General features: G+C 42.4%; 1 pseudogene; it reads right to left on the reverse strand.

Annotated features, from left to right (window-relative positions):
* Positions 1 to 8,826: 8,826 nt before the first annotated feature.
* On the reverse strand, positions 8,827 to 9,148 carry LOC118239707 (annotated as a pseudogene).
* Between the last annotated feature and the right edge of the window lie 4,342 nt (positions 9,149 to 13,490).

The raw sequence follows: 13,490 nt of genomic DNA on the forward strand, positions 1-13,490 counted from the left end.
TGAGTTTAAAAGCACTTGTTGCTCTTGCAGAGGACCTGGAATCAGTTCCCAGTACCCATCTGGTGGCTACTACCATCCATAATTCAAGTTCCATGGGATCTGATATCCTCTTCTAATCTTCAAGGGTACCAGGCATTCATGAGTTGCACATACACACATGTAGGCAAAACAGTCAGACACATAAAGTAAATAAATCTAAAAAGACCAAAGTAAAACAACTTTTGTAGGGAATGTAGAGAAGGCCCAATTGGTAGAGTGGGTGCCATGCAAGCATGATAATCTGGGTTTGAGCCCCAAAACTCACATAAAAACAAAAACAAAAACAAAAACAAAAACAAAAAACAGGTATAGTGTACAGGCTTACCATCTTATCACCATGGAGACAGAAACATGTAAACACCAGGGCTTATTGGTAGCTTTGGCAACTTAGCAAGCTCTGAGCTTATGAGAGACCCTATCTCAAAAACAAAATCAAACCCCAAGGTGAATTGCTTCCGAGAAACAACACCACAATTGTCCTCTGACCTCAATACATGTGAACAAACATGTAACATTACACACAACCACATATTCACATGTACCCACAGACACACATATACAAGACAACTACCAATAACAAACAAATAAAAAATAATCAACAGCTCTCTGTGAGCATTATTAGGAAGCTAAATACTTGGGGTGGCTACTGGCCCTGGATGCATTCTGCTTACGTATCTAACATTGTCTGGGTGGTTTCTATACACAGAGAGGTGGAAAGAATGTAAGACCCAGAGAATGAGGAGTGCTGTGAAATGCTGTCTCTGGGGCATGACATGGCCATTGCATCCATGAGCTCCTTGCAGCTGTAACTGCCTGCACAAGATCAAGTCAGCATTCCAACAGGTAATACTAAGTGGGCTCGATGGGTTAGTAACCAAAAACGGAGAGGACATTAAGCATGGAGGGGTGTGTTGAGAGGGTCTCGAGGGAGAAGAAAGAGGAAGAAGGAGTTGGGGTACACATGATCAAGATGCATTGCTAACATTCGAGAAATTGTCAAAGAATAATTAAAACATATTCTATTTTTTAAAGGAAGAGAAATGATTATGGAATCATTGTTATATGAGTGATTACTGGTTCTTTTTTTTATAAACATTGTATCCTGAAACTTTGCTATAACCCATTACTGGTGCCAGTTTTGCACTGATGATGATGATTCTTGCAGTTTTCTTTGTGTGTATGTGTGTGCACTTTTCCTATGTATACATGTGAAGGCTTGTATGCCTTTGTGTAGGCATACTTATGAGGCCAAAGGTTAACAGTGGATATCTTCTTCAATAGCTCTCTACCCAATTTCCCCCTAACTTTTCCAGTTAATTTTTATTAGTAGTTTCATCATAATTTTCAAGGCCCTGGAGTAGGAACCAGGTGTATTACTATGGGTTCTCTAGAGTAACAGAATTATAGAATGAATATATGTGTATATATATTGCACATGCATATATATATGGGATTTATTCTAATGATTTAACAGGTTGTAGTCCAGCTAATCCAACAATGGTTGGCTATGAATGGAAAGTCCAAGAATTCAGGAGTTAGTTGCTCAGTCCATTAGGCTGGATGTCTCAGCTGGTCTTCAGTATATGCTGGAATCCTGAAGAAGTAGACTCTAAGGTCAGTGAAGGAATGGACTTGCTAGCAAGTGAGAGCAAGCAAAGCAAAAGCTTCCTTTTTCAATGTCCTTCTATAGGCTTCTAGCAGAGGTATGGCCCATGTTATATCTAAATTAAAGATCTGGATTAAAGGTGTGTCTTCCCACCTCAAAGATCCAGATTAGCAGTAGATTTTAACCTCTTCAAATTAAGCAGAAATCCCTTCATAGGTATGCCCTCTGTTTGGGGGTTTTAATTAATTCCAGATATAGTTAAGTTGACAACCAAGAATAGCCACAATAAGTCCACCCCTTGTCAACTTGGCACACAATCATATCTTCTTAGGTCATGATTAATTTCCAAATAAAAATAATAACCATATGATAAGAATGCCTAACCATAATATAACTATCCCACAAAGAATTGCAAATGCATTATATATTTAACCAGGTCATACTTTACCCCTAACTTGATGTAACTATCCCTTGTACAACCACAAATGCATTATAATTTTAGAATAGGCAGTGATGTCCCTTGAGGGACATTCTTTTAGTATCTCAAACTTAAAATATGATAACCATTGATATTCTTGTGAATGATGTTTCATCTCATGATAAAGAAATTGAAGAAAGAGAACACAAATGTCTGAACAAACACATTCTTAACAAAATATAACGGAAACACTCATGTCAATTGTAAACCTCCTCTTTTGCAACTGGTCACATGGTCTTAGCTGGTGTTATAATTACCTTCCTCTATTTCCCATTGCGTATTTCCTCCATTCTCAGAAAGAACCTCAGCAGGTCTTGGCTCTTTTCCAGGAGGAGTGACTCATACCTTTGTCACCCTGCCTGGATTAGACTGTTGTAGTTTCCTATTGACTTTAATCACAGGGCATGTTAGTATCAAGAGATGCCCTATAGGGCCCTATAGATTCCCTATAATCCTTCTTACCTCCATTGTTGTGAAGCAATCCAATTTCCCCCTGAGAATTATCATTCCTCCTAACACTGTTATTCCTTTCTTAGCCTGTTGGTTTAAGGGCAGTAGAAGCCCAAAGTGACCAGGGGAAAATCTCAGCTTCTAGTTCAGTGAAACATTTGTTGTGGCTCCTGGCAGGAACACTTCCACCTCTGGCCAGCAAAACTTCTAGGCCAGCAGAACTTAAGGTTGTGGGAACAGAGAGAAAAACTTTCATAGTGGGTCACTAGGGGTATTGGTGAGTGGAACTATTTCCTTTTCCCCTGCTTGATTCCTGGACCTGTAGATCCTGGCTATTGGAGAAACTGTATCATATATTAGACACTTTTCCAAAGCATATACCACCTTCTGGAGGACCCTGCCCCAGCCCTCCAGGCTGCTGCCACGTAATTGGCATTATAACATTGACTTCAAAGGGCCATTCCATCTTTCTATCATGCCAGCTGCTTCAGGATGGTGGGAACATGGTAAGATCAGTGGGTTCCATGGTCATGGGCCCACTGTTAATTCTCTGGCTATGGAGTGAGTGAGGTCCCTGGTCAGAAGCAGTACTGTGTGGAATACCATGGCATCCATGATGGTGGTTTTGGCAGAAGCATTATATGCAGGAAAGGCAAATCCATAACCAGAATAAGTATCTACTCCAGTAAGGATAAGGTATTGTCCTCTCCATAGAGGAAGTGGTTCGATGCAATCAACCTGCCACCAAGTTGATGGCTGGTCATCCCCAGGAATGGTGCCATATCTGGAATCCTGTTAGGCTCTGCTGTTGGCAGATCTGGCACTCAACAGCAGCTGTAGACACTCTTGGTGAGCAGAAGTCCATGTTGTTGAGCCCATATATACCCCCCATCTCTGCCACCACGGCCACTTTGTTCATGGGCCTATTGGACAATGACAGGAATAGCTGGGTAATAGTTGACTGTCCGCAAAACGTTTCATCCTGTCTACTTGATTATTGAACTCTCCCTCAGCTGAAATCATCTTTTGATGAGCATTTACACGGGATACAAGGATCTTCACATCCTTCATCCATTTGGGAAGAGCTACCCACATACTTCTTCCCCAGATGTCTCTAACCAATTTTCCCATCATGCTCTTTCCAGTCCCTGACCATCCAGCCAATCCATTGGCTACAGCCCATGAATCAGTGAACAATTGCACATCTATTACAAGATGATCAGTAGTCTGTAAGGTTAAGATACCTTCATTCAGATAAACACCAGCCAAACGCAAGCCAGAGCGTGCCAGGGGCAGCAAGGCAGCCAGGCCAGAGAGAAGGGGCTCCCATGTGCTTTGCATCATTTGTCATCCTGACCTCACCTTGACCACGCCCTGACAGGCATGGTCAGGCACATCTGTAGCCAGCCTCTACCAGGCGTGGCTTACTGTCCCCTACACACATCTGATCATTTCTCCTGCCAAATGAATAAATATCCAATGTTCTGCCCACTGTGAACATTTCCTTTCACTGGTGTCTTTCAGGGTTGACCCAGAAAGGAGTTGTCATGCTGCAGCTGTCCAGTTCTGGGCATAATGTGCAGAACCATCAGTAAACCAGGCCCTAGTCTTCTCTTCCTCAATCAACTGATCGTTGGACACACCCCATGAGGCTGTACACACTTGACAGCACAAGTGATAGGCATTTGGGCAACTTCTCCAACTTTCCTGTGCCTTTAGGATCTGCTTAGGCCCAAGTTCATATATACCACTTTCATTTGATAATAGATTGCTGCTGTGCATAATCTACCTTATTACTTGGTGGGTCAGATAACACCCAGCTCATGATGGGCAGTTCAGGTCGCATAGTAACTTGGTGGCCCATTGTCAAATGTTCAGTTTCCACTAAGGCTCAATAGCAGGCCAAGAGCTGTCTCTCAAAGGGAGAATAGTTGTCTGCAGATGATGATAGAGCCTTGCTCCAAAATCCCAAAGGTCTCTTCTGTGATTCACAAATAGGGTCCTGCCAAAGGCTCCAAACAGCATCCCTGTCTGCCACTCACACTCAAGTACTATCGGGTCTGCTGCCTAGTATGGTTCAAGCAGCCTGCTCAGCAGTCTGAACCTGTTGAAGAATCTTCTCCTATTCCAGGCCCCACACAAAGTTAGTATCTTTCCAAGTCACTTGGTATATGGGCCGGAGTAACACACCCAAGTGAACAATGTGCTGTCCCCAGAATCTAAATAGGCCCACTAAACATTGTGCTTCTTTCTTGGTTATGGGAGAGGTCAGGTGCAATAAGTTATCCTTCACCTTAGATAGACTGTCTCTGCATGCCCCACACCACTAGACTCCTAAGAATTTCACTGAGGTAGAAGGTCCTTGAATTTCTGTTTGGATTTATTTCCCATCCTCTGATGCACACATGTGTTACCAACAAGTCAAAAGTGGTTGCTACCTCCTGCCTACTTGGTCCAATCAGCATAATGTAGTCAATATAGTGTGCAATGATATTTCATTGAAGACACAGATGATCAAGATCCCTCTAAGTTATGACACAGGCTGGAGAGTTACTATATCCTTGAGGTAAAACTGTGAAGGTATACTGTTGGCCTTGCCAACTGAAAGCAAATTGCTTCTGGTGGTCCTTATGGATAGGTCCTGAGAAAAAGGCATTTGCTAGATCAATAGCTGCGTACCATGTACCAGGAGATGTGTTAATTGGCTCAAGTAAGGACAACACATCTAGTACATCAGCTGCTATCAGAGTCACTACTTGACTGAGTTTTCAATAGTCAACTCTCATTGTCCATGATCCATCTGTCTTCTGCACTGGCCAGACAGGAGAGTTAAAAGGAGATGTGTTGGGGAATCACCACCCCTGCATCTTTCAAGTCCTTGATGGTGGCACTAATTTCTGATTTCTCCAGGGATGCAATACTTTTTTTGTTTCACTATTTTCCTTGACAGAGGCAACTCTAAAGGCTTCCATTTAGTCTTTCCAACCACGATAGACTTCACTCCACAGTTTAGGAAAACAATGCCAACATTTGATTCTATTTATCCCAATTATACATTTTTGGGACTTGGGAAATAACCACAGGATGAGTTGGGGACCCACTGGACCTACTGTGAGGTCCAGCCAAAACTCATTAATTACCTGACCTCCATGAGCCCCTGGTTTAACTGGAAGGCCACAATGTTTCTTGGGATCTCCCAGAATTACTGTTAAATTAGAATTGATATCCAGCAGACCCCAGAAAGTCTGATTATTTCCTTTCCCCCAGTGTACAGTTACCCTTGTAAAAGGCTGTAGGTCCCTCTGGGGAAAGACTGGAGAAATGCTAACAGTAAAACTCTTAGGTATTTTATCAAGGTCTTTCCTCAGGGGAACCTGGCCATCCCTTCATCGAAGGGTTTCTGGGTCTGCAAACTGGCTCAAGTCTAGAAATTGATTCACAGACCATGACTCCCCTTTATCATGATCCAATGGAGCCTTTCTTTCATTTTAGAAATTTTCTGCTTATACAGATCAAACAAAAATTCAGTATGATTCTGTAGGGAGACACCCTAGCCCCGCCCTGGGACAGGTACCAGGTGGACCCGGGACTCACCCATAAGGGCGTGGTGTAAGAAAGCCAAGGTGACATAAGGGAGGCTTCTTAAAGACGGCTCGTGGAGACCCGAGCCCCCTTTTTGTTCTGGCCGTGCTTGCTGGGTTCTATAACCTCGCTCTGGCCTGTGTTTTGCCCTGGTGTTTTCTTGAATAAAGAGACTTTAATAAGGTGCCCTTATGGGCGAGTCCCGGGTTCACCTAGTACCTGTCCTAGGGCGGGGCTAGGGTGTCTCCCTACAGGATTCTTATCTATCTCATGCCTGGTAACACTATGATTGATTAGTCAGTACTATAAGTTCACACAACCTATGCCACTTTAAAATTCACCTTGTCTATGCTGACCGTTACAGGCTAGGCTTTCATGGCCATTACTTTGTCTGTGCTCACCATTACAATAACTAGAATCACCTTGCCTTTGGTAATTCAGTCCCTGCTACCTCAGGGATCAATTAAATCCATTACATTTAATTCACCCAATTGAATAGCACCATCTCCAACTCTAAGGTCTAGCACAAAGAAAAGGGTGACAACAAAACTCTTCAAACGTGCTGGTGCCCCCTCACTATGTTGTGTTTTATAGGATTAGTGAAGGGTATGTTTTCTGGGCCTTCCCACTGTGGAATATTAGGTTTTACACAGCATACCCACCCTAGCATTGCAATTTACCTCATTTGCTTACTTCTTGCTAACTTAATTTCTTTCTGTGTGTGTGTGTGTGTTTGTTTGTTTGTTTGAAACAGGGCTTCTCTGTATTTCTTTTGTGCTTTTGGAGCCTGTCCTGGAATTTGCCCTGTAGACCAGGCTGGCCTCGAACTCACAGAGATCCTCCTGCATACGCCTCCACCTCCCAAGTGCTGGGATTAAAGGCATGTGCCACCAATGCATGGTGCAATTTACCTCAATTTCTAAATCCCTTCATCAACACTAAATCAAGTGATATCATACATCTCTAACTCTTTTTCAGTAGGCCATCTTTTGAAAAATACTTCAGCCAACTATTTAGACAAAACTTTTGACACATTTTTTTTAAACTGTGGGAGCTTCCATATTAAACTTAGACTCTCCCACTCAGTGGGACCATATCATAAACTCAGCCTTATCTAGTTTTAAGCTCCTTCCACCATTATCCCACACCCTTAAAATCCATTCCCACACATATTTCCCAGACTTCTGCTTGAATGAATTAGCAAACTCATTAAGCTCTTTAGTGGTGTAGCACTCTTTCTCATGGACTACACTTTCTAATCCTCCCGAAGGAGTCTGCTTTGTCTTGAGTCTGGTTATAGGTCTAGAGACAACTATTGGTGGGCCCTGAGGGACATTAGAACTATATTGCTTGGCATTTGCTTCAGAGAAAGGCACTGCTGGTTTAGCAGACAATGAAGGACCACTTTCCTCAGTCAAAAGTGAAAAGGGAGTGTTTCAAGGGGTGGAGCTGAGGGTAGAGAGACTCCTCCAGTGAGTTAAACCCTTGAGAATCTTAGGATTCAAAGTTCTCAGCTTCAATAGCGTCCTCCCACATACCTCCATTTCAAGTCACAGGATCCCATTCTTTACTGATTAATGTCCTTACTTTAGCCACTGACACCCTCCAAGGCTAGGAATTGAGTTTTTCCTGTAATTCAGCCAACATTATAATGAAGGTTTCAGTTTGATTTTCCACAACTTGAACTCTGTGGCTGCTGCAGAGAAGATTCTCTTCCAGGGCATACTTAGAAACCTTTATGTCCATACACATCTGCAGCCGGTCGGTTTTATCACTAAATGCTAGAAGTCTGTGATGCTAGAAGTTGTTTAATTGTATCACAGAGCTCATTCCTATTCTTTGTCAATTTATCCAGAGATGCTAAGAGTAAATGACCAGCATCATCATTTTCTTTAAACTGTCAAAAGTTCTATATACAGAGTCAACAAATCTATAGCTGTGCACAGTTGGTGAATCATTTAGCTCCCTAAGTTTGTGAAATAGTCTATACCGTGGGCTTTCAGTACTCCTGAGCTCCCAGGAAAGGCTTCAGAAACTGGAGAGGCTTCAGGAACTTCAGGCATTGGCAAATTGGAAAGCATATTTCAAATACATAAAAAATTTGTGCTTATACTTCTGTTGCTCTAGAACCACTTCCGGTACCATAGTGAGGGTTAGCTAGAGTAACAGAACATACAGAATGACACACACACACACACACACACACACAGAGAGAGAGAGAGAGAGAGAGAGAGAGAGAGAGAGAGAGAGAGAGAGAGAGAGATGCTGTGGCCCAGCTGTTCCGAAGATGACTGGCTATGAATGGAAAGTCCAAGAACCCAGTAATTGCTCAACCCATGAGGCTGGATGTCTCAGCTTGTATTCAGGTTATGCTGGCATCCTGAAGAAGTAGGCTCTAATGCCAGTGAAGGAATGGACTTGCTAGTAAGCTAAGAGCAAACAGATAAAGAACATAAGCTTCCTTTTTCTATGTCCATATGAAGGCATGGCCCAGATTAGGTCTGGATTAAAGATCTGGACTAAAGGTGTGTCTTCCCACCTCAAAGATCTGGATTAGAGGTACATCTTCCCACTTCAAATTAAGCAGAAATCTTTCACAGGTGTGTCCTCCATTTGGGCATTTAGTTAATTCCAGATGAAGTCAAGTTAATAACCAAGCATAGCCACCATATCAGTGTCCTCCTTTACTATCTGGGAAGAAAGACTGAAGGCAGAGGAGAGGTGGGCCAGAGGTGGGCCAGATCTTTTCAGGAAATGTGCCTTCTGCTCTAAGGTCTTCCCAGGCTGAGGCCCAGGACATGGAGCTTGTTCACAGGTAGGTACCACTCACACAGACATCACTCCTCTTTGTGATTTGCTCCATTGCCTTCCTACAGTGGAGGAAGTCTAGGTAGTTCTGTTAGCAGTTCCTGATCTACTTCTGGTTTGGGAAGCAGCTGTCAAAGGGGAACAGTCTCATAGTTCTCGATTTTAGTCATTATGTCTTTAGCCATGGTGCTGACTCCTAAAGACAGCCCTAGAGCAGTAAGAGTTTAATGGGATCCTTAGCAAAGACAACCTCTCTCACTGAAACCAGAGATCACCAATTCAGCAGCAAGCCCAAGGGACCCGCCAGTCTCTGGCTCCACAGCACTGAGGACTGCAAGCACCTATCAACCATGGAGATTATCTTTTTAAATTTGATTTGAGACAGGGTTTACCTATGTCGACCTCCATGAGATCTCACAGAGATCTCCATGCCTTTGCCTCCTGAATGCTGGAATTAAAGTTATGTGCTCCTACACCCAGATCATCTCTGGCTTTTAAAACTGTGTTCTGGAGGAATGGATTTAGATAGACCCTCATGGTTGCTCAGCAAACACTTGAGCAACTGAGTCATGTCCCCAACCTTCATTTCCTGTCACTTGTTGATCAATAATTTTGTTTCTTCTTTCCTAGTCTATATATTATGTACTTTCTATTTCCTTTCCTTTTGAGCCTCCCCAGTATCATTGACTGGGATGGTCTAAGTGAGTATTATTGCTTGGCTCCTGAATTTAGAGGGAAAGAATCTAGGTTTTCACAATATTCTTGTGTTAGTTAAAGTTTTTTTTCCTTCTCATTGTTGTACCCTCTCCGTTGACCTGGGTGATATTTAGAAATATGCCATTTAATCTCCAAGTGTGTGAGAAGTTTCTTTCCTTCTACCTTCCTTCTGAGTTATACTTTAAGTACACTGTGATCCTAGAGTACACATTTTATCATTTTTATTCTTTAAATTTCATTACTGTACATGTTGCAGCACAAAACGTAGTCTTTCTTGGTGAGTGTTCTATGTGTGCTTGGCAACAATCCATATTCTACTTTGAAGTATTCTAAAGATGTCAGTCAGGTCCAGCTGGCTGATTTGTTCTGTTGTGGAGGTCATCTGTGTCCTTACTTTCTTCCAGCTGTTCATTCTGGATGGATGGGTGTTGAGGTCTCCACTCATACTCCAGACTGGATTCATCTGTTCTTTTTTTGCAGTCCTATCAGATTTTGCCTCACGTATTTTACTACTCTTTTCTTTGGTGTATATATGTTAAGAATTGTGATATATTCTTTGAAAATTGGCATTTCTATCATTATATAATGCCCCTCTCTATAGCTTTTTGTCTAATCTAAAGTCTTCTTTGTGTGGAATTGATACAGCTATTTCAGGTTTGTGGCATGGCTACTGTAGATACAGTCATTTCAGTGCACAGCGTTGCTGCTGACATGGTGTCTAACCATTCTCTCCTAGTCGCTATCTAAATTGGTTTTATTTGATTGAGACTTTATATAGTGGAATCTTGTTTTTTAAAAAGATTTTATTTATTTATCATGTATACAACATTCTGCTTCCATGTATATCTGCACACCAGAAGAGGGCACCAGATCTCATAAGGGATGGTTGTAAGCCACCATGTGGTTGCTGGGAATTGAACTCAGGACCTCTGGAAGAGCAGCTGGTGCTCTTAACCTCTGAGCCATCTCTGTAGCCCATGGAATCTTGTTTTTAAATCCATTCTGGTAGTCCTTTAAAAATGTATATTTAGATAATTGGTGTATAAAATAATTGTTGATATTTTCAGATTCAAGTCTTTGTTATTATTATTTTATTTAGCTTTTATTGCTTTTAACTTCTACTTGTATTTTGGCCTTCATAGTTTTAACTGAACATTTTACGTAAAACTTTTTTTTTTAATTATTGAGACAGGGTTTCTCTGTGTAGCCTTGACTGTCCTGGAACTCACTTTGTAGGCTAGGTTAGCCTTGAACACAGAGATCCACCTGCTTCTGCCTCTCAAGTGCTGGGATTAAAGGTGTGCAACACCACCTCCCAGCTATGTAAAACTATTTTTAAACATATATTTATTTTTATTTATGTGGATTTGTACCACATGCCAGAGGAGGCTAAAGGGTATCAGATCTGTCGGAACTAGAGTGACAGACATTTGTGACCCACCATGTAAGTGCTGGAAATTGAATCCAGATGTTCTGGAGGAGCAGCAAGTGATTTTTAACAGCCAAGCCATCTCTCCAGACTCCCTTTTTACTTTTTTGTTTGTTTGTTTGTTTTTGAGACAGGGTTTCTCTGTGTAGCTTTGGAGCCCATCCTGGCACTGGCTCTGGAGACCAGGCCTGCCTCTGCCTCCCAAGTGCTGGGATTAAAGGCATGCGCCACCAACGCCCGGCCCCTTTTTACTCTTTAAATAGTTGATCCAAGTTGTTTTTTTATATAATACTGTCTCTTTGTGATAGTAGAAATAATTTAATTCAGTATGTGGATTTCTTAATGTGAAAACAGATCTGAGCTGGGACATTAGCAAAAGGTAAAAGTATAAACTAACCAAAATCCGAGTCCACCAGAACAGCCCGAGTCTCAAACATACATATGTATCTAATAACAAGCTTCAAAGTCTCTAATCAGGAACACATAGACGTAGAGAATAACAGGCAGCTCCACAGTCATGACTAGACATTCAACATGGCTTGCTGAGTGACTAGTCATGCAAAGAGGATGATCAAGCCATGACTGATCAAAAAAAAAAAAAAAAAAAAAAAAAAAACCCTTCCATCGACCTAGAAAACATTTCTAGAACACCCTATCCATATAGATAATTTATTCACAAATTCTATGCATTGGAATTCTGTGCACTGAAAACTCCATTGAAATTGTGTTCTCTAATTGCAATGGAATTGAGTTAGAAATTAGAAACAATAGATGTGAGGAAAAGAGTTACTTACTCCTGCCACAGAAGCAGGTGGGATAACTGCAGATCCTCCAGATCCACAGCCCTGCAGCTAAACACCCACGGCAGCCTCCCTTCCCCTGATGCACCAATCTCCAGTGGGTCCCAGGATCTTCTCCTCCAACAACCATCAACCATTGCTTTTTTCCAGCCCCCCAGCTCCAAGCAGGCACTCCCTGGGAACACACGGGCCACTCTGCCCAGGGAAACAGGTAGGCTAACTGCAGATCTTCAGCTCTCCCTCTGCTCCTCCAAGTCCAATCCCCCGTCTCACCCCAGCCCTGCAGCAGACGTTCTGCGGTGGGCTCTCCTCACTCTCTGCACTCATTCTCAGGGGACTAAGCAGATCCTGTGGAACAGCCAACATTCCCCCCGTTCTGTGGACCTCTTCACCTTCCCCCAGCCCATCCTTATTCCTAAGTGTCAGCTCCCAATACTTTTGGAAGCACATTTTTACCTGGAGTCTTCAGTAGCCACACCTATCAGGATCCCTGAAGAATTTCCTACCAGGCAATACACAGCCACCACACTCTCCTAAAAACCCGAGAGGAAGCAAAAACCAAGGAACAAAATGGTGGGAGCAAACTTGTACAGCCTCTGCAGAAATCAGTGTGGTGCTTCATCAGGAAAATGAGAATCAATCTACCTCAAGGTCCAGATAGACATACCACTCTTGGGCATATGCCCAAGGATGCTTCCTCCTACCACAAAGACACTTGCTCAACCATCTTCATTCCTGCTCTATTCAACCTAACCAGAAATTGGAAACAATCTAGATGTCTCTCAACAGAATAGGAACAAGTTCCACGAACAATAGCATCCAAATATTTAGGAAAATATTTACAAAAGGTATGAGGTACCTTTTGTAGTGGTGATTATGGAAGTGAAGCCTAGAACAGTGGTTTTGTGAGGTGTAACGATAAGTCTTTCCACCAAGCCGCCCAAGCCCTGCTGTCATGTGCGCGCCCAAACTAACACACTGAGACTTATATTAGGTACAATGCTGCTGGCCAATGATCAGGATTTCTTATATGCTAGCCCAGTCTTAATTATCAACCATAATCATTAATCTATATATTTATAAGGACTTATCTTATTGAGGAGGCCTCCGCATGCGCCCTCTCTTCTCGATCTCACATTGGTGACTCTGTCTCTTTCCTACATTTCCCAGAATCCTCCTCTCTCCTAGTCCCACCTAACTTGCTCCCCAACTGCTAACAGTGCTTTATTCAACAACCAATAAGATAAGCATATACACAGAAGGACCTCCCCCATCAGTGGAGTAAGGGTATTTGCACACCAGTGTTGGGAATGTGAATATGTACAGTTTGGGGGAAATTGTGGAGACTCTGCACAAAACAAGAAGTAGAATTCTTAAATGACCCAGAAGTCTTACTCTCAGGTTCATACTCATGTCATCAAAATTGGTGTTTAAAGGTAACTCTGTTTATAGGCACCCTATAAAGAGGAGGAATTCTATCGTTCATCAACACATAGATGGACCTGGAGGACACCGTGCTAATGAAATAAGCCAGCTATACCAAAGGGAAGGAGTGTAGCATGGTCTATGGAAGTGGTTCTC

This window comes from Cricetulus griseus, assembly GCF_003668045.3.
Source record: "Cricetulus griseus strain 17A/GY chromosome 1 unlocalized genomic scaffold, alternate assembly CriGri-PICRH-1.0 chr1_1, whole genome shotgun sequence".
Classification (NCBI taxonomy): domain Eukaryota; kingdom Metazoa; phylum Chordata; class Mammalia; order Rodentia; family Cricetidae; genus Cricetulus; species Cricetulus griseus.